This window comes from Protobothrops mucrosquamatus, unplaced genomic scaffold (assembly GCF_001527695.2).
Source record: "Protobothrops mucrosquamatus isolate PMUCROS unplaced genomic scaffold, P.Mucros_1.0 scaffold766, whole genome shotgun sequence".
In the NCBI taxonomy this organism is placed as follows: domain Eukaryota; kingdom Metazoa; phylum Chordata; class Lepidosauria; order Squamata; family Viperidae; genus Protobothrops; species Protobothrops mucrosquamatus.
Genome location: NW_015387034.1, coordinates 355486 through 379015, shown reverse-complemented (window position 1 = coordinate 379015; position 23530 = coordinate 355486).

Here is a 23530-nt window from a genome sequence, read left to right as displayed (position 1 = left end):
GGGAGAAAGCAGAATTATTTAACTTGTTTTTTGCATCTGTCTTTACACAAAGGAAAAAACAGACCAACCTACCAAAAATAGTGCCATAAAAAACAGAATAGAAACGCAAGTTAAGATAAGCAAGAAAACGGTAAGTGAGCACCTCTCCAGCCTAGATGAGTTCAAATCACCAGGACCAGATAGATTACACCCCAGGGTTCTCAAGGAACTGGCAGATGTGATCTCAGAACCATTGAACTATATTTTTCAAAGATCCTGGAGCACAGGGGAACTACCAGAGGACTGGAAAAGAGCTGATGTAGTTCCCATCTTCAAAAAAGGGAAAAAGATGGACCCAGGAAATTACAGACCTATCAGCCTGACCTCAATACTTGGGAAGATTCTGGAAAAGATAATCAAACAATGAATCAGCGAACACCTAGAGGCAAACAAAGTCATTACTAAAAGCCAACATGGATTTGTCAAAAACAGAACATGCCAGACAAATCTTATTGCATTCTTTGACCAAGTGACAAAATTAGTGGATCAGAGGAATGCTGTGGATATAATTTACTTGGACTTCAGTAAGGCATTTGATAAAGTAGATCACAACCTACTACTTGATAAGATAGAAAAATGTGGGTTAGACAGCATCACCACCAGATGGATCCGTAGCTGGCTGACCGGCTGTACTCAGTGTGTGGTCCTCAATGGAACCACATCTACATGGAGGGAAGTGTGTAGTGGGGTGCCCCAGGGCTCTGTTCTGGGCCCAATGCTCTTCAACATCTTCATCAACGATTTGGACGAGGGGATAGATGGGGAAATCATCAAATTTGCAGACGACACTAAGCTGGCAGGAATAGCCAACACTCCAGAAGACAGGCTTAGGATACAGGAGGATCTGGACAGACTTGAACACTGGGCGCTATCTAACAAAATGAAATTCAATGGTGAAAAAAGTAAGGTTCTACATTTAGGCAAGAAAAACCAAATGTACAGGTATAGTATAGGGGGTACCTTGCTNGGGGGACATGATAGCAGTGTTCCAATATCTCAGGGGCTGCCACAAAGAAGAGGGAGTCAAGCTATTTTCCAAGGCGCCTGAAGGCAGGACAAGAAGCAACGGATGGAAACTAATCAAGGAGAGAAGCAACCTAGAACTAAGGAGAAACTTCCTGACAGTTAGAACAATTAACCAGTGGAACAACCTGCCTCCAGAAGTGATGAATGCTTCAACACTGGAAGTTTTTAAGAAGAGATTGGATAGCCATTTGTCTGAAATGGTATAGGGTTTCCTGCCTGAGCAGGGGGTTGGACTAGATGACCTCCAAGGTCCCGTCCAACTTTATTATTATTATTATTATTATTATTATTATTATTATTATTATTATTATTATTATTATTATTATTATTATTATTATTATTATTTGTAGACCTCATTTGGTGACCACAATTGGAACTGGCATTTTTGTTAAACAATGACTGTGCTTACAATCTTACTTCCTCTTTCCTTCCTCAAAATATTTGGTTTGAATAGCTATGCATCTCATCAGCATAACAAAAATTTTCAGAGTTGGTTTCTGGTAAATCTCTAATACATAGATTAAATCGGAGTGGGGATAGAACTGATCCTTGTGGCAAGCCTTTCTTAATGGAAAAGAATTTATTAGTGATGCTTCCTACAGTGATCTTAAAGTGTTGGTTGTTTTTTTTAACATGTTCTCCAGAAGTCTTGTTATTTTAAGACATGGAATAATTTTCTTCAGGTTGATCATCAAACCATCAAGCCACAATGTGTCATACACTGCAGTCAGATCAATAAAAACCACAGAGCTTTTAGTCCTTTTTGTAAAGAGCTTCGATAAATGAAGTAAGAGCCAAAAATTGTTTGCAGCAGCTTCTCTTGGTGTGGAACCCAGCCTGGAAAGAAGGGACAACTCTATCAACAAGTTGGTATATTCTGTTATAAAGTAATTGTTCCAGAGGTTTATAGCAAATGCTAGAACAAAGCTATAGGATGGTAGCTTGCTGGATCATCAGGTGGTTTTCCGGGTTCTAGGATGGCAAGGTTTTGGGATATCTTGAATTGACTGGGGATTTTTCCAGTGTTCAAAGCATCTAGATAAAATTATTGTAGCCATCATCTAGCATTTGGTCCTAAATATTTAATAAACTCTGGGAACATCTCATCAGGCCCAGTAGCCTTCCATACTTTGAGGGTTTTTATTCTCATTTTCTGAGAATGTCAAAGAAAGAAGTGAGTTTTCTATAATTTGTTCATTTAATTTACTTGTTTGTTGTTTTATCTCTTTTTCAAAGTGTGGATCTAAAGAAATATTTTCTGCATGATTCTTTATGTATAAAGCTATCTGAGATGATGATATTTGGGTTTTCTGAGTAAGAATTGCTCCCAGTTTTCATAATAGCTGCTCCCAGTTTTCATAATAAGGACTACACTTTCCAGCATCTATGGGTGAAGTTTTTCAGTTATTTCTATCCGTATTTCTTTATGCTTGTTGTTAATGGAGCATTGTATTTCTTCGGTATTCATTATATACATTTTCTGTGGTGTGGTTCCAAAAAGGAGTGTATTCTTTTCTGTACCCATAAGATATATTATGGTATCTGGGTTGATCTTATGAGAAGTAATTGTAGTCCTAGAATTAAATATGACCGTTCTATGTTGAGTATTCAAGAATCTCAGTTGGATTTTCCTTGTATAGTGGGGGGGGGGGGGTTGTCTATGTGTCAAATTTAGAATGAGCATGGCTGCAGCCATTTTTTCCTTCTCATTTCTAGTTGACACATAGCACAGAGGGAGGGGGGTTGCCAGGTTTTGCGCTAGACAAAACAGACTCTTTCTCTCTCGGACTTTCTCCTATGGGAACCATGGTCATCAGCTGCTCCCAAAACAGCGGGCTGGGCGTTTCATGAAAACAAGCTGTGTGGGGAAACATAGTTGCTTGCATAGCCTTAGGGGTGGGATTTTTTAACTTTGTATTGGGGAATTGTTATGCATCTCTTCAGACTTGGTTTCACTTTTGAAGTGCCAATACTTTGTATCAGTAAACATGTTCTTTGAGAAATTTGCAAGCCTCGGAGTTCAGCTTTATTTGTCTCTGTCTATCGGAACCATAACACTATGGTTACTAGCAGTGGTGGTATTCAAATATGTGAACAACTGGTTCTCTGTGTGGATGCCGCTTCCGGAAGTCCATTCTGGGCCTGGGCAACAAAAAATTAGCTACCAGTTCTACCGAACTGGTGCGAACTAGCTGAATTCTATCACTGGTTACTAGATCTGGGTTTGTTTCATTTTGCCACCTTGCAGAACAGAAGGTTTTCAAATCTTTGGCATCAGAAGTTAGGTGAAGCTCATTTTGCTCTGTCCAGTTTGCTAATATTTCCCCATTCTCATTATTGTTGTATGATGTCAGTATGATGTTGTATGATGTCAGTATGATGTTGTATGATGTCAGTATGATGACTATTAAAATCTTGATGGCCCAGGGTTGACAGTGATGGGTTAGTCCCCTTAATCTGGGAGGTTTGTAAATCAGGGCAACTGGATTCCATCAGTATTGGCTGATTATTGTTGACACTGCAGCAAGATGCATCGGACACTGAATACAGATAAAAATCATGAGCAAAACAGTTTTAGCCCTTTTGAATTCATGCAGCATGTCAGAAACATTATGCAATTAAATACATTATAGTCATTAAAGTTTATTTGACATATATATATGAATGATTTCTGGAGACAAGCTGCTCCACTGCTTGATTGTCCTCACTGTCAGGAAATTTCTCCTTAATTCTAGGTTGCTTCTCTCTTTGATCAGTTTCCAACCATTGTTTCTCGTCCTTCCCTCTGGTGCTTTGTAAATAACATGACCCCCTCATCTTTGTGGCAGCCCCTCAAATATTAGAACACTGCTATCATGTCTCCCCTATTCTTTTCTTTAGACTAGCCAAACCCATGTCCTGCAGCCATTCTTCGTATGTTTTAGTCTCCAGGCTTTTGATCATCTTAGTTGTTCTTCTCTGAGTTTTTTCCAAAATCTCAACATCTTTTTTGTGACATGTGATCAAAATTGGCTGCAGTATTCCAGGTGTGGTCTTACTACGGTTTTATAAAGTGGTACTAATACTTTGTGTGATCTTGATTCTATGCCTCTGTTTATACAACCTAGGATTGTATTAGCTTTTTTGGCTGCTGCTGCACATTTCTGGCTCATTGTTAAGTGATCATCCACTAAGACTTCAAGGTCCCTCTCACAGTCACTGTTTTTAAGCCAGGTCTCACCCAATCTGTACTTGTACCTTTGATTTTTCCTGCCTAAGTGTAAGACTTTGCTTTTCTCCACATTCAAATTCATTTTGTTGGACAGGGCCCATTGTTCAAGTTTGTCAAGATCTTTTGGGATTCTGAGCTTGTCTCCTGGGGCGTTGGCTTCTCCTGCCAGCTTGGTGTCATCTGCAAATTTGGTGAGTTCCCCTTCAATTCCCTCATCTAAGTCATTTATGAAGATATTAAAGAGTACTGGGCCTAAGATGGAACCTTGTGTCACCCCACTGCTTTCTTCTCTCCATGTGGATATAGTGCCATTGAGGACTACTAATGAGTATGATTTGCCAGCCAGCTACAGATCCATCTGGTGGTGATGTTGTCTATTCCACCTTTTTGTACCTTACCAAGGAATAGGTTATGGTCTACCTTATCAAATGCCTTACTGAAGTCTAAGTATACTACGTCCACAGTATTTCGCTGGTCTATTAGGTTAGTCACTTTATCGAAGAATGAAATAAGATTGGTTTGGCATGATCTGTTTTTGACAAACCTATGCTGGCTACTGGTTATAACTTTGTTTCTAGCTGTTCACAGATCTGCTTTTTGATTATCTTTTCCAGGATCTTCTCAGGTATTGATGTTAGACTGATTGGTCTGTAGTTTCCTGCATCCGTTTTTTTCCCTTTTCTTGAAGATGGGAACCACATCAGCCCTTTTCCAGTCCTCAGGTATTTCCCTGGTGCTCCAGGATTTTTTAAAGATATTGTGCAATGATTCTGAGATAACATCTGCCAGATCCTTCAGTACTGTGGGATGTAATCTGTCGGGTCCTGGTGATTTATATTTGTCAAGGTCAGATAGGTGTTCTCTTACCATTTTCTTGCTTATTTTTATTTTTGTCTTTTGCAGGTTTTTTTGGTATGTTGGGCTATGGTTTCTTATTGTGTGAAGACTGATGCAAAGTATGAGTTAAACAGTTCTGCTTTCTCTATGTTGCTTGTTATTTCCTTGCCATCTTTTCTCTTTTGTGGGCCTATAGTTTCCTTGACTTTTTTCTTGTTGTTAATATTTTGGAAGAAACTTTTTTTTTATTATCCTTGATTTCTGTTGCAAGACTTTGTTTGTTCTGAGCCTTTGCTTTCCTGACTTCTGGCTGTCTGCTAAAAATCAGCCTTAATTATGTGACCCTGTTTCCATTTTTTGTATTTGTCCTTTTTGTCTTTCAGTTTGTCAGAGAGATCTTTGTGCAGCCATGCTGGTTTCTTCTTGAATTTCTTGTTTTTCTTTTTCAGTGGTATTGTGCTGGACTCGGCTTTTATGATCACATTTTTCAGGGTTTCCCATGCTTCTTGGGTTGTTTTTCCTTTTAGGATTTTCTTCCATGGGATCTTTCCTAGATTCTCTCTGAGTTTGTTAAAGTCAGCTCTTTTGAAGTTTAAGACCCTGATTGGATTGTTTTCTATTACTAGTGTTTGTGTTATATTAAATTCCAGTATGACCTGGTCACTTTCACCCAAGGTTCCGGTAACTTCAACTCCCTCTATCATTTCTTCTCTATTAGTAAGAATTAAGTTCAGTATGGTTTTATGTCTAGTTCCCTCCTCCATCTTTTGGATGACAAAGTTGTCAGCTAGGTTGGTTAGGAATTTGTTTGATCTCCCATTTGCTGCAGAGTTTGTCTCCCAGTTGATATCTGGATAGTTGAAGCCACCCATTACTATTGTGGTATGCTTCCTACATACATTTGTTAACTTGTTAATTTGATAATTCTCAAAATTCCTATGTGAAAGTCATTCTGAAATTATATTTGTGTTCAATTTAAAGGAGTCTGTCATAATCGCCAAACGTTTTTTAGGCAGAAAAACTTTTGAAAAAAAATTGTCCACTGTTCTTAGAGACTTATTTTCTCTAAAATAATACTATAGATAGTTTTAGGTTTCAAACTTGATCTATAAAGAGTTATAAAGAAAGGACGTGCAACATTGACATTTTTTTAATCCGTAGCAATTCAATCCAGCAAGAACTGCAAAAGTAGATTCTTTTGAAATATATGTTACTGTCACTATGTACTCTTAGATAATTTTTATTTAAGGTTCACACCATTCTAAAATGGTCATTCGTTGAGATAGTGATCTCATGTCCTTGATTACCCAATAATAATTTGCAGATGAAATATTTCATATAACACAGTTACTACTTTCTTAAGGCACTGGGAAATAAATTATTAACCAACAGAGACATCTAATCAGCTAATCAGTGATAGTTAGGTGTATAAAACATAAAAATTGCACCACAAAAATGAAATGATATTCCAAAGATCAGAGATCAGGCTACCTTTCAGGGTCTGAAATTTACATAATTTGTCACATAAAAAGGTTTGACCTAATCAAACTGAATGGGATCAAATTCAGAATTTTAGAATTTTAAGCAATGCATTCTTCTTCTTATCATATACCAATGTATATACTGTATATACATTGTCCCTTGTTCCAGCAAAGAAAGAATCAAGTGTCAAAAGTATCTTTAGCTTTCAGAGGAATAGCCATGTTAATCTATTTCAGCCCAATCAACATTATGAAGAACTTTTAAAGCAGTTAAATTCCATAGGTCTGTTGAACCTCATTGCCAACCTGGCCAAATCATGGAGCAGCTGAAGCAGGAATCTGTAATGCAGAAGAAGGGCTAGTATGGTAACGGCAATCCCAACTAATCCTTAGAGCCCAACTATATTAACATAGTTTCATATTCAGGAATTTGTGGGACAGCATCTATAATGGCCACCAGAATCTTCAGATGACAATGGCTAATTTGACTTCCATGAGAGGTATGATGAACTGAAGACGAGTCTGCAAAAATAAAGCTGACAACTGTGGCAAAGAGCCATAGAACCTCCTGAGATAAAGAGAGAATGGGAAATCGCCCTCTGGATGGCTGCTCCTCATAAAGAGACCACAGGACAGCAGTTTTCTGTGGATCTGAGTTTTAGGAGACAATGGAATCAGCAGTCCTGGTCGCAATCATGGCAGAAACTTTTAAGTTCACAGCTCTTACTTTCAAAATCTGACTTTATGATTATAATGACTATAAATTGATCACTAACTACTTTTACGCTATTAGAGATCTTCAGATTGACAAGTTTAAGAACATGAATTTGCCTTCAATCCTGAACAAAAGAAAATTAAACTTAAGCTTAAAGATTTCAAGAATCTGAAATAAATAACAAAAAGTTAAATAAGATTTTGATCTTAAAAGTTGTAAATAGACTAAGTCCAGATGAAATTGGAAACTTGTATAAGTTTATTACAAGCTTATATAGTACTGTTCTTCTTTCAGGACAGCACTGTAGGGTACTGTATGACAAGACAACACAGGGACAGTTTTCCCCCTTGTGCCATTACTCTGCTGAACACCTAATTCTTGCAGTGCTGTCTAATGTCTATGTATATTAATCCATACAGTATAATGTGGCTGTAGTATTACTATTTATTGTTCTTATTATCTTTTTTACTTCCCCCTTTTATTGGTATTATTATTCTCTCTATTGTGTTGCATGTACACTGAGTGTTTCTGTACCAGAGACAAATTCCTTGTGTGTCTAATCACACTTGGTGAAATAAAGTATTCAACTTTAATGTCAAATAATAAGATTTTAGAATTAATTCTCATGGGAAATAGATTCTGTTTTGGTTTTTACAAGACACAGCATAAACAATTTCATGATTTCAAGATGACAATGGCTAACTTGTCTTGTCTTAGATTTGTGGCTAGTGTTAAAACCTTGAATGGGCACATGCCAGGTCAGACTTCTTGTCAATTAGCAGATCTTGGAGTAGGGGAACCTTATTACAACAGGGCTTCTTGGTATTAATAGCAACAATCAAAAGCCTGAGCTACTGAAACCACGTACTGAGCCAAGCATTGAGGCCAAGAACACACCAAGACTACATTCCCTGACAGCAATCTATCTCCAATACGCATCATATTTCCTCCCACCCATCATCACTGTAACATTATTGCCTGCATCTCCTCCCTTGAACATCTATGTATGTATTTTTATTTAGTTATAGCTGTACCCAGCCACGCGTTGCTGTGGCTCAGTCTGGTAAAAGCGTGTGTTGCTTTTAGGTCCAACAAATGGTGCTGTTTTTTTTAAAAAGCATGTTTTTACCTGTCATAGGTGTGACATCTATATAATATAGGTATATAAAAACATGCGCGTATTGGAATGCAACGTTGTGTGAAAATTTCAAAGCAATCGGTGAAGAACTTTTGGAGATTTAAGATTTTGAACAAACGAACATTTACATTTTTATTTATATAGATTCAATATATATGACACCCAGTTTACTCTTGGAGTGACTCTGGATGCTATTTATGTACACAATTTCTTCTAATAAATAAAGGTATACACATTTCCAAGGGACTGATAGCAAGTAATCAGGGATAGCAAATAATAAGAATAAGACAGCAGGATATAAAAGAAAGAACTGGAGAAAAATCACAACTACAAAGATCTGCAAATAGAAGTAGAACTGTGCGGGGGGGGGGGAGTAAAGATTTCCAAATAGTATCAATAGTAATAGGTGCTTGAATGCAATGCCATAACATTGGAGCACCACTATTGATAAAAGTCACCCTTGTTACTTAGCAGCAAAAATTCTCCTCAAAAAATAAGATGCATTCTATAATAAATAGAAGGCATCTTTAAATTGGCTGTTTATGTTTACCCAGTTAAAGATTGCAAGAAATTACATCTTTTCTGCAAAATTTGTCATTGGTTTCATTTGTAAGAAATATGAAGTTTCACTTCTCAAACAATGGTGTATACTGTAAAATGGAAGCATATTTTAAAAGAAATTTTCCAGTTCTAGTTTGCCATAATTGGTGATTTGCCTGTTTTTTTGTTTTTGTTATAAGTTTAGCTCCCTCTTGTGGTTCATGAGGTAAAATTGTATTTGCTACAGAAAATAATTACTGTACATCCTTAATTTCACTTGGATCAAATTAAAAAATGGTAAGGTTAATAAATAGGCGCAAAATAACAATTTACTGTAAATTAATAATGTGATGAACATATCACTTGGATCAAATTAAAAAATGGTAAGGTTAATAAATAGGCGCAAAATAACAATTTGCTGTAAATTAATAATGTGATGAACATATAATTACCATAATACATATACATACTTGTGTCCCACATTTCAACCAAAATTAACAGTAAATAATACACAGAAGTGGTCAACAGCCAACTTGCAATCTTCCAAGTATTGTATAGTTCCCCCATCCTCTTTTCACAGGAATGCTCATTCAAATTTACAAATATTGCAGCTGTGACTGCCAATGTCTTGAAAGGCCTTGCAAGGCCCAGCTGGTATAAGATTCCCTCAATGCTGAAAAGAGTTAATCTGGTGCTCAGGGCTTTATACTAAGCATGTTCCATTATTTCTTGTTCTTTCAACTAATCTAGACAGTTTCAATAGTTATAGAATACATGTAGTCCTTGACTTAGGATCATAACGGAGCCCAGAATTTCTGCCATAAGTCATAATGGTCATAAGATAAGTCTTCCACATAACCAGACTTGATTTTATGACATTGCAGCAGTCATCAAATAAACATTCATTAAATAAATGCTGTGGTTATTAAGTGAACGCCATGGTTATTAAGCAAATCCTTGTAGCCTTATAGGCTTTTTTTGCCGGAAACTGGCCAAAAAGGCTGAAAACTGGAAAAAAAGTCATAAATCATGGCCAGGTGACCATGGAACTTTGCAACAATCATAAAGGTGAGCCAGTTGAATCTTAACAAGGAGAAAATTATTTATGTATGACTAAACTAGCACAAATAAAAATTATCTTTTCAGATCTTCCTTTATTTTATGGCTCTCATTTTTTAAAGTTGAATTGGTATACATATATACTGGATGCTTTAGCCACAAACATGGCAGGAGAACAATCCAGTAAATAGGTCAAGATTTTAAAAGAATTTATTGAAAGAAGATCTAGATGCTATCTTTATACAGACTTTGCTACAAGTCTCATGTCACAAATCTTGTAAGAGTGGGACATTCTTTTTGTTAAGAAATTTCCTGATTTAATCACATGATGACTCATGAAGCCATTTAAATGACCTTCTGGAGCCATAATACCTGGCTAACTTACCAGGTTATTCATATTTTGACTATTTGTCATGTGTCAGGTGAATGATATATTCTTTCTTCTCTGGCTTTTAACTCTTTCTATCTCTGTTTTAAAATTTGATTTCTTAATGCATGTTAGTATTAGTAATTATTTTAGAATTTGTTGCTTCTAAGTATTAGATATGTAGTAACACTGGGACTTTAGAAGGATTTCAAAACTTTCCTTGTGGAAGCCATCCTAATGCAGAGAAGTATACTTGACCTTATAAGCAAGTCGTTCTGATTCTTTCTGGGAATGTTTTGTATGTTATATAAGGAAAAGGGGCTGGAATGGGTTCCATGACATAATACTTCTGATAGTTCTGTGTTTCTATTGGCCTTCAGTGCATGATAATGTGGGGGAGTCAGGAAACCTCATGATTGGCAGCTTCTGGCAAAGTGACCAGGTAGCAAGAGGAGTGGCCATTGGCAAAATGCAAAAACTTTCTTTCCATCCTCACACATTCTACATTGGAACAATTATTAGTACTCATGCAATCTATTTCTAGACTTCTGGATTAGTTACTTTTACAGGTGAATTCAATGATCTTAGATAAAGCTGTAGACAGCAAGCTCCTCTAGAATTCTTCTGAAAGATATTGCTTAAAATGCTATGCATGCCAAGACTGATAAGGAAAAGAATGTAGACAAAGACATTCACAAGCAATGAGGCATCAGTAAGGGAGCTCAATAGAAAAGAGTAGGTAACAGCCTTTTCATCTCTGTGTTGGGTATAAGTAGGAAATTCAGAACTGGGTGATCTTACAGGTCATTCTTGACCCCCAAAACCTGCTGTGGAAATACTAAAATCTGGACACTATGAAGGTGTACTTTCTGGCCGGTATTCTTTTATTTTGTCTTCTGGCGCTGGAGGATTCTGAAGCAGCTCCATTAAAAACAGAGGCAAGTGACCTAAAATGGCAATGTGGACAAATGTTATCATACCGTTCAACATTTCCCTTTTAAATTAAAATGTTATTCAGAGTGGTTGTGTACTTTAGATTATTTGAGCATAGTCTGCCAACAAAATAGGAAGCAATTCTGGAAAGATCCTTATTATGATACCCTGTTTATTATTCTGCACCAGCATCTTGTGTCTTTTTTTGCTGAGCTTCAAATTCTACAGTTTTCTTTATTATTATTTTTAGTTCTAAAGCAATCATTTTCCTCTCTTTTTATTCTTTTAGAAAGAGCAAGATAGACTAAGAAAATCGGTAAGAAATTGTTTTGCTCTCTTTGCATGTGTGCACCTGTGTGTATTATACTGCCCATTTCAATCATGCACATTAAAAAGATATATATACTGTATATCATAAACAACTACCTTAATGAGATGCTTTTCCTGAAAGGCTAGTTTCTCTCTTTTGATGCTGTGAAAGGATGGGCAGACTGTCTTGATGAACAGCTAAGGTAGGACTGATCTACCTTAATCAGCTGCTCTGCCTCACTGAAAGTAGTATCAGCATCAGGGCAGGAGTGTGGGAAGATGCTGCTTCACTTTGTGAGGTTGCTTTAAAGGAAACATACTTTAACCACTAAGATAGAATGTGGTTCATTGGGTTTTAGCTTGGCATGTTGTGTGATGATAAGTTATTATGTTTAATCAGTAAGCCATGGTTCCTGTAATAAAATAATGATTACCTTGGGTGAGTTTGAGTCCCGGTGACTCCATAGTTATGTTCTTACTGTTCTACTGTAGATAAATGAATTGTAGTATAGTAAAATTTGTAAAAAATATATATTTTGGGATAAATATATTGGGAAAATGCATATAGAGAATAAACTATTTTAGCTGCATAAAACATCAAAATGTGATATAGCCAATAATTAACTTTCATCTGGTTTATTTCAAATTTGGTTGTCCCAAAACAATCTGTACCTGCTACGGTGGTATGAATTGTTAGTTCTAAGCACTTGAATTGGCCTCCTCAAATCTAGAAGCCCTTCATTTCTGTTAAGATGCACCCATGTGTGTGGGTAATCAAGTTCAAAATGAACTTTGAAATGTACAGTATTTTTATGCATCTTGGTTATTTTTTTCCTATTATAGATTATAAAAGTAGGTCGAGATTGCAAAGCGTCAGGTTTTCAACCCAAAGATGGCAGCATTTGTTTGAAACTTACAGTTGTGGTGAGCTACTTGTTTTTGGATGATTCATAACTCTCTGATAGAAAACATGATATATGCATTAAATATTTCAGGTATAATCAGTATAATATTTTACAACTCCACTAGAAGGATCTCAGATCTCAAGTCTAAAAAGTTTTGTTTGATATCCATAGAACAGCTGGCAGGCAGGCAATTGGATTTGTCATCCTTATGGCAGCTTTATTTAGATCGCCGAGTCAACATCTATATATCTCCATGCTTTCTTGAATGACCAAGGGTCACCTTGTTAGGGGTAAGAGAAAATTTGTATCAAGATAAAGCAATTCTGGGTGGATTCACCTTTGAATCTTTACTGTGTAGACATTTTTAAAGATACTTCATTGGGCAATGTACTTCAGTCTGCCTGTTTGCTCAGGAATGAATAGATAGAAAGAAATGAAATGAAATGAAATGAAGTCTTCTTTATAAACTGTTTTCAGAGAGATCTGAATTACCTTGATAATTAACATTATGCTTGCCTGTGCAGGCATCCACCTGGGAAAAACAACAACCAGAAGACATTTCTTAATGTGTATCAGCCTCCCAGTCAAACAAATTCATCTCAGTTCCAAACCCATCTCTTATTGTCAGATATCTACAGATATATTGTTGTCTACAGATGTCTATCCAAATTAGATCCTCCAAGCCCAATAGCTTTGAATGAAAAAAGCAAGAAGGGAAGGGTTTTGTTCCCACTTCCTCAGAGCCTGGTAACTCTGAATGGCTATTCCTCCTTCTCTTCTTCGCTTCTCTTCTTCTCTTTCACTCTAATTATCTAACCTAAATGTGCCAGCTATTGCCAGATACTATATCACATACTGCCATTATTCATGTTATCTTGCTAGTTTGAGATACCAAATGAAAACTGTGTGAAAACTTGTATTTTTTAAAAATTATAATTGGCTAATCTTCCAGGAAGCATGGATGAGAACCAAGCTACTTCCAGCTGAAACTGAGGAGAAGAACAAAAGCTCTTGATTACCTTATTGAGCAGACTAGAGAACTATCATTCTAGAAGTTCTATTTCAATTGTAAAATTGCATGAAAATTTCCCAGGAAGAAGGAAGTCAATAGCTACTGTCTTACATTGGATAATAAATCACTAAGTTTGTAAATATTTCTATTCATTTTGGTTTTATATGCAATTCTGTTTATAAAGCAGATAGAATAACCCACTTTTCTCTTCTTCCAGGCAGGAGTCAATGTGAACATTGGTCTAGTAAGTGACTTTCTTTGTTTTCAAGTGTTTATGACATAACATTGTCTTTAACTTTAAATAACAAAAGAGTGGGTCTGATATATTATTTAGTCATCTAGCTACTCTCCACATGTCTAAAATTACCTAATTTTTAACTAAAAGAAATAAAAATAGAGTAATCATTTTCAATTAATCCAGTTTCATCAATGGTTGGAGCAAGTAGGATGAATTTACATTGATTTTGGAGGTGAAGAGAATAGGAAAGCTTCAAGAAAACGTTAAGTAGCTTGGAATTGCTGAATTTGATAAGATAATAAACATCCTGATATTGTTTCTTTAAAGTTTTATACTGTGTTATGCTGTTCTCAAAAATTAAGACACTCAGAATATCCCTCTTCTACAGGGCTATGAAGAAAAAGATAAAAAGCAAAATGTGAGTTTCTGCTAAAAATAATCCTGCTACTGAAAAAGGCTGCTATATAGAGAATATATTTTAATCCTGTAGATTGGCAGGATGAATCCTTCAATCAGCAGCTCCTTATATATTCCAGGACTAAAATGCTTAAGAGGAAATATTGTAGAAAGGCTTATATATACGTTATTTTATTTACTATTCTTCCTGTGGTATTTCTTGCTGTATTCTTTTATTTTCAGTGTTGCATTGTTTCATTCTTTGACAGATTTACAGACTGCTTAGATATTGGTCAGTTACTGGACAGATTAGAAATTAGGTCTGCTAAATATAGTGGAATTGGGTAGAGGAAAAGCAGATTTTACTATTAAAATAAAGGATCTCAGCAAAGATCTTCCTTTTCATATAATGAAACTCAGTCATTCAGACCCTTATCCATGTGCATCTCAGCTAAATTGCTAGACCACAAACAGAAGTTAGAATTACTTTGTTGTTGTTTGCCTATTTTCATTTCCATAGAAAACATTGCAAAGATAGACATGCCCTGGTTACTAATGTCTGTTTTTTCTTCTATATTTGACATTGATTCTTCTGCCCAGTTAGATAATTTTAGACAGATATGCACTTCTCAGACAAATCTGTCTTACTATGCCAATAATCTGAATTATGCTTTGCCAATTATACACACAAATTTAGCTTTAATAGGGATAATGACCATTCTTTTCTTTGATATAGCTAAGCTTCCAATCAAAACTTTAAATTTCCCCAACAATAAATGTAGCCACTGCTGATAAAGATTCAAATTGTGCTGCATCTAAGAATATGCAGAGATGGCTGCAGTGTGTATAGATATACACAAAACAGTTTAGTAATAGTTTAAATACAAATTCATCTTTTAAACATAATTGGTATTGTTGTAATCCTTATATATTTAACTTTTGCTCTAGATTTCCTTTTAGAAGGAAGTGCTGAATGAAATATTAACTTTTCATTCCTTCTTTTTTCAGGGTGAAAAGGGCATCAAATCTGTAAGAAGTAATAGTACCTGCAGTTGATGTAAAATCTGTTCATAATAATATGAATAGATTTCTTTTTCCCTAGCTTCCCAAGCTAATATTAGGCTTAGATTGCTTCAAAAGATCTTTTTCTTCCACACTTGACTGAATAGAAGAGTAGCCAAATTCTTCAGTACACAAAAGCCTGAAACCAAGATGCTTATTTTCCGTTGGTCCAAGAGGTGCACATGCTATTCTGTGGCCACACAAAGCCACAAAAACACCCCCACAAAACACAGAGCCAGTTTGGTGTATTGGTTAAGGTGTTGGCCTAGAAACCAGGAAAATGTGAGTTCTGGTCAACCTAGGCTTGAAAAACCTGCTGGGTAACTTTGGGCCAGTCATTTTCAGCCTAGCCCTTTTCACAGGGTTGTTATTGTGGGGAAAAGAAGGAGGGAAGGGGTATAGTTTTATTTATCACCATCTTGGGTTTTATATATTTTAAAAAGTCAGGAAAAAAATCTAAAAAAAACCCCCACACTCCAAAAATGGGTTGGATTAGGAACCAAAATGGATGGGCACATTTCCCTTTTTTTCTCTTTTTCAGTTTACTTTTTAGATTTATTATTTACTCAATATGCAAGTACATAGTTTCTTCTCCATAACTACCCTATTAAAAAAATATTGAAAATGGTGCAGATTATTTTGCCACCAGTAGAGGGCGAGCTATATAACATTTATGATTGGAGTGGGGGAAACAAGGTAAAGAGAAAGACCAAGAGATGGGACTCTGAAACAGGGAGCTGAGAGTAGAACCAGATAGAGAGAAATACAGAATGGCAAAAATGTAGAAAAACCATACAGAAAGGTGGAAAGGGTGAGAAAGTGGTGAAGGGAAAAGCCCTAGACAGTAGGCCCTAGACAGTAGAGAATAAGAGGGAGCAATAGGTTATCAGAAATACCTTGCAGTCCTTCTGTGGCTCCACTCTGTCTAACCACACGCCTGGTCTAAAGCACATATACTTTACAAACTTAATTTAAGACTGAAAATGTTTTCAATAGCATAGATTTCCTTAAAGTTAGAAGAAGGCAGCAATCAATCAATCAATCGAATCTTTATTTGCTCATAGAATAGCAAATAGAATGCAAAAGTCACAGTTAATTAAGATAAAAAGCTGCCCAGAGTTACCCTATGGAAAGATGGGTGGGCAATAAATGTAATAAACAAACAAATAATATAGTTATTTTAAAATATCTAAAAAGGGTTACTATGGCATACTGTGCAGACTACAAAACAGTACTTGGTTGTGGTCAAAGAAATAAAATCTGATTGATCCAACAATAACTTTTTGAGATAAAACAGATTGGAATGACCAGGATATTTAGTAAAGAATACAAATAATAATTCCTGGCAAGCACCTGGATAGAGAGGGCAATAGAGAATAATAAAAATGATTCAATTATTCCTCTACCTCAACTTAGATACCTAGCTGGATAGAGGAGGAAATGGAGAGTGGCTCAAGAAGGTGTTTCTCAGTAGAACTGGAAAGTCTGCTTTCAATGGGCTGCTGTTTGAGATTAGTTAGTGCATGTTTGTAGTCCATCAAGATGATGGCAGGCCACGAATAGCTGCAATTTGGCATGTATTGCCTGGTTCCAAGAACACTGGAAGTTGCTGGTCCTAATTAAAGGGGCCAAACCAACTGGAAAGACATGCTTAGGTCAGTAGGAAAAGATGTAAATCCAGGCAGAAGTTTCAATTTTAAGATAGCCATCTTCACAGCAAAGGACTGTGTTAGAAACTCAGCAAGGTGCTTGAAAGATGGTTCTCAAAAACCTGGACTGAATTCTTCTCAAAGGAAGGAATGACTTGTAGGGGCCCAACTGAGCTCCCAAAAGGAACTGGGCTCAGATCTTAGCTAAGAAGACTTTCAGCACTGCAGGTACAGTATATGCTGAGCTCCTTTGAAGAAGTAAAAGGTTTATAAAGCCAACATTGGTTTTTGTGCATTTAAAGTGACATAGTGATTTATGATTATCTATAGCTTGGAAGACAATCCTCAAATATTTAAAGGTCTTGACTTGCTCTATTAAATAGGTATTTGGTCGCCAGACATCTTAGGCATCTTTGGCATATTAGATATCTTAGACGTCTTAAGGCACTTAGAGAAGGCAATGCCATACCCACAACATGGATCATGCGAGCAGTTCAGCAAGTTATGTTAGGCACAGATTTCCCACCCCTAAGAGGCAGTTTTGTGTTGTTCTTTTTCTGATACATATAAAGGGGAGACAAATGGATTTTATTTTTCTATTTTTTAAGGATAAAAATGAGGATGGTAAGCAAAATCAAGGACAACAGGTGAGTTATCATATATAAGTAATTTCTTTAATGTCATCCAGCACTGATTATCATATACTTCCCAAGAAAACGTATTTTTAAAAAATCATGACCTGCATAAATTAGGGAGTGGAGGGGTGTAAATTATTTGAAGGTCTTGCATGGCCTCTAAAAAAAATGAGTAAATCTTTCACTTGTAGAAAACACTGAATAAAGATCGGGGACGAAAGCAGGAACAGGAACAACAGAAACAAGACCTCCCCAAAAAAAGGCTGAAAAATCCAAGAAATACTTAAGGTATGAAGAGAAATGGAAGTGCTAAGTGCATTTAGGCAGGCAGGCTATTTATATATTTAAATTTGATTATTAGAGAAATATATAGTGCCACCCGATAAATTACTGTTAAAATTACTTAGGATCAGAATGGAACTATCCATTCAGCTGGTATACCATAGTCATTCTTCACTATGAATGAACTGAGAAGCTGATTAGTTACAGCAAAGCAAATTCCAGTCAGCACACCATTCTATTTTCTAGGATGCTGCTCCTCTTCTGAACCACATGGCTATTGAACTTATTTAATTCACTTAGTTGCTTGAGGGATTTTTTCCCATCCTACAGGGTTTTCTTTTGTCTTCTTGTGCTTCTACTAGCCTCATTTGGACTATTTCATTTTGACTACAAAAGATCTTTTAAAGAATTGAGTTCATATTTAGCATGTAGAATAAGAAGCCATATAGTCATGACTTCCAGGATCTGAACCAAGCACTGGCCTGGTCGAAATTTCTGGAAGAATTTAAAGAATTATTTCTGTCTCCATGTCATATAGAATCAATCCTACCTTTAGACAGAATTCTTCATTGTCACAGAATGAAGTCCACAGGAAAAATGTCAATGAGGGAAGCTTCTAAATTGTTCTTCTGAATTAACAGATCCCTTCTGTTGAAGGACAAAGGTCCAATTGTATGTGATATGTAACCTGTCCAAGACCCTGCAAATTAATCTGTGAGTTCAAGTGTGGTAGGAGAAATTGTTTCACTACTGAAGAATCATTAAATACAATTGAGCAAATAGTAAAACATATAGGAGTTTTATTGTTGTATGGAATTCTCTCTCTATAGTTGTGTTTCAGATGATGGTATAGCTGTATTGTGCAGCTGTATTTTAACAGATTCATTGGATATAATCATTCTAAGCTGCTATGAAATTGATAGGCATTTTCAATGTCAATATATCTAATAATTGGTGTTATCTAAGAGGTGTTGGTGTCTATTTTTTTTCAATCCTCTCCAGAGTGAACTTTGAGAGACAGCTTCAAAATCATCACTAAACAATGCTTGGCAATCTGCAGCTAATAATAAAGAAAACACCAGTGTTTGGATCAAGATTTGGGCTAGTCTATTAACATTTACTGAAGTGTGATTTAGCCAATTAAAAATATACTCTTATGACTGATTCAAAACCTGTTGCAGCTCTTTCAAAATTATAAATAAAAATCAAACTTCTAATACTTTTCTTGTTCTTTTACAAAAATGAAATATTTTTTATTTAGGCAGGATCTAGAATTTTTTTTTCTTATCTGAAAGAAATACATGCAAAGTCCACTATAAACACGATGGCTAAAAAAGAAATTCAGTAAGAAAAATCCGCTGTTGAAAATCCGCTATTCTACTTCCCCAATCTTATTGTAAGGTTGATCCCATCACAGAACTGTTGAAGAAACATTTGTTCGATCAAGAGGCCAAGGACGGAGAATTCTGAAGCATTGAGAAATCTCTATGCTGTGGACAATGAACGTGGACACTTTCAAAAATCTCTAATACTTCCAATTTTCTGAACATATTATTTTCTCAAGAGATTACATAAGCTATGATGCCATATGTAGCCATCAAGAAGAAGTGGCTTGTTTTCTCTAAAATATTTACCAGCAAATCAAGAAAACGTAATACATTTACTCAGCATAACAGAAGCTGTTGAAAACAAAGCAACGGGCATTGGAATACATCAGAGTTTCATTAATATAAGACCTTGATATCCTCTTAAGTTTTCTGTAAAGAGGAATATTAGATTGAGTATTATTGGGTCATAGCCGTAACCTAAAATTCACTGAGCAACAGCATCTCTCATAATTAGTGTATTATGGTTTATAGAAAAATCTAAGAAGACATCAAACGAAATTCTGTAGATTTGGAGTGGAAATTGGCCAATCTACCTATTGACCTACCAGATTCTACAAATGTGGGAAGTTCTTGCTGTGCTTCCCTCTGAATTTCCAGTTCTACAGGACCTCTCATCTTTCCTCCAACACACTCTAGGTTACATGCATGGCTATGCCTATTTTATCCTCACAAAAACCTGGTGAGATAATTTATGTTGTTAGGCCCAAGCTGCTCAGGGATATCAGGACCTGGAAAAAAACTGGAACAAAAGGAAGTAAGATGGTCATTCTTTTTCAAAATGTGTTTAAATTATAACTCCACAAATCCCCATCCTCCTAAATAGGCACCAGAATGGAGAATGGTGCCCACACCTAGCCCACTTAATTTTACCTCATAGTATTTTTTGGTAATGTTGGCTTCCTAAATAAAGTGCATGCTCCTTGTTATTTGCCTAGAATTTTCCACAAATCCTGTAACAGAAATGGTTGTTTTAGATCTGAGAGGAAAATCATGGAAGTTGCTCAGAGGCTTACTAGTTTGCATATGTTGCATTAGCAAAACAACCACCACCCTGTCCTTTCAAAATATACAACTGGCAAGGAGTGATGCTGATTCATTCCTGACATGTCATACTTGAGTTTAATTATGTATTCATTCTTCTTCATTTTTCCTGTCTTGAATGTGATAATGGCATGCTTAGGATGGCTCAAAATTCATTGCAATCTTGTAGCATACAAGGAAAAAAAATGCTGTTCAGACTTGCCAAGAAATTTAATGCAAGGGTAACCAAGTGAGATTAAAAAAGGATATTTTGTACACTTAGGCACTGAAATATACATTTATTCATATTTTTAAACCAGAAATTGAGAATTTCTTTTTAAGAATATGGGATTTCAGAAATACTATAATTATACGATATGCTTTCTTTAAAGCTTGAGAGTTAGTATGTATCAGCATAAAAACCAAGTGTTTTTAAGAAGTATTTTATGTATAGAGATAGTCCTTGCCTTATGACCATTAGTTTAATAACAGTTCAAAGTCACAATGGCACTGAAAAAAGAAATGTACAACCAATCCTCAACTTATGACCAATGCAATATCCCAGGGGGTCACATTATTGTGAGCCTCTCAGCCAGTTTCCAACAAGCAAAGTCAACAGGCGAAATTGAGTTTGCTTAATGAAAGTAGGATTCATTGAACAACCATGATAATTCACTTAATAATCATGGCAAAACAGTTTGTGAAATCAGGCATGACTCAATTAACAACTGAATTGCTTAGCAATGGAAGTTCCAGTCCCAACTGTGGTCGTAAGTCAAGGATTATCTGTACATATATTTTACCCTTCGATAATTTAAACTTGTTTTGTTACATTATTTTAAATTGGGAAAGTGAAGCAATAATGAACAAAAATAACTCAAATAAATAGCAACTTAAGAGAAAATGATTTAATAGCATATTTAATTTCCTAGACCTCGTAGCTACCTTAAATAAAAAAAATATTTGTAACCCAAGTAAGTGAGAAATCTAAACTTTGAGGAATCTTTCAAATATAAATATGCTTTTAAAAGTTAACAACTATGTAACCAATAAAAACAGTGTTCAGAAACACATATACACACATTGTAGTTGTTCAAATGTTTCAGAAAAGCAGAACCCTATTAGTACAGCAAGTGATGTATAAACTCATCTCAAAATCATGAGTGTCCTTACTGCATTGTAAGAAGACATATGCCCTCTTCAGTCATTATAATGCTAAACATATTTTGCATGCAAAGAGAGAAAATTAGGGCAAACTTAGCAGTACTGCTTCCTCTATTTTCTTTGCCTTCAGCTCATGCTGGGTGGAGACTGTCCCACTGATTCAGAGAAATATGAAAAAAACAGAATTCTAAACCAAGGGAAAAAGCGATATGATTTTATTTCTATCTCCTACTATTCTTCCTATTCTGCATATAAAAGGCAACAAGAGTAGAAGTCGAGGGAATGGAGGTTACAAGTTCATCGGCTTCTTTATATAATACAGCTTATAGAAAAATGCAGTGATTGCAGAGATAAATCCACATCTATCTCCACAGTTTTTACAGAAAAAAGGTAAAATATAACTTTAATCTGACTGGAATGAACAAGGCTCCATGACTCTACCAAAATTTGGGTATTTTATGAAAGTCAAGAACATGGTATTGTCCAGAGTTAATCAAATATGCCTGACAATACTGAATTGCTATATTTATGTCTAAACCCGAAAATGCTAAATCTTATTTTCAGGTTTATTCTAGATACATGTTATTCTCATTGTACAACTGCATTATAAATGGCTACTTAAATTTATGGAAAAGGCAGAAAAAATTAACACCTTAGATTCAGGTTTCTTTTCACTGCAATTTTTCAAGTGAGAAAGAACACATTTTAATCACACATCAAGGTTACCAATGCTGAATAATTAGCTACTGAGAAGTCAAATTATGTATATGTATACCTAAAATGAACATCATTGACCCCAAAATGTTAGTTTGAAACAAATTGATGGTCAATGTTTTGGGAACAAAACATCCTAAAATCCAATTATCTTAAATTGAGAACTTGGGCTTTTTATTTTTAGGTTGGGACACTTCTACATATTCCACATTTCATTGATAAGCTTCATCTATATTATGTATTTAAATTGCACAAATCTAAACATCCATGAATTGTTACCAATCACTGATCTAATTTTCTTTCAGCATTCAACAGAAATTAGTTTGGATTTGAATTTAATGCTTTTAAAATATATGCTTTAAGTTATGAACGTGTTACAATTTCCAAATATATTATTTCTTGGTTTTTACAGATGCATGAAACTGAAGTCTCCCATAGTACATATATAGACTTCATAAAATAGTGAGGATGATAAACTAAAAGAGTTTGCTTTCTTTATAAGTGAATAGAACTACCTTCTTCCTGAATCTTTAATAACTTTATTAAAACTTTCAGTAAATTTATTGTCATAAAGGAATAGACATACTCTAATGCTTTATTTCAGTATGTCTATTTAAGTAGTATTTATCTGAGACAAAATGAGTAGTGCTTGACCTGTTTCTCAAAAATGAATTCTGCAAGTTCTTTGTTTACATATAATCTGTCTTTCTTAACCTGATTTGTACAGTACTTACCCTACAAAATATTAGTAATGGGTTTACTTTCAATCATGCAGATTAAAGCATAGTTAAGGAGATTCTACCACACCTAAGAATTATAGTTAAATAGTGGTGTGTCTCCATGTTAGTGATCATACGAATTTAAGCAATTTGTTACTTAGATTTTATACTAAAGTCCATTTACTAGATTTTGTTAACCTCATATATTAACCTCAATATATTAATATTCTCATATTAATTAATGCATTAATAATCTCATATATTAATTAACCTCAATATTAATAGTTTTCAACTAATCAGTTAGCTTTTTCCTCTTAAATACGGTAGTATTTTAATCTATACTGGTATTCTTGGAAGGGACGTCCACAGATTACAGATCATTTACCCTTGAATAGGAAAGCTTTCCCTAAAATCAGTCTCATTAAAATTACCATGTCAAAGAGAGGCCTCACTTGGTGTGAAATTATTCTACTCCAAAGAAATGTTTGTCGTATATCACTGATCTGAGAACAGCATGGGGCTAGCCTGCTTAGCTTCAGAATACTGCAGGATGCTAGGGACTAATGAAATTACATTGATTTGTCGGAAATGATATGAATAAGTTTTTGTAAAAAGGTCAGTCAAATGATAGCTAACATTTTTATCAAATGTAGGAGCAGGAGTGGAAAACTTAGTGAATATATATTGTTCA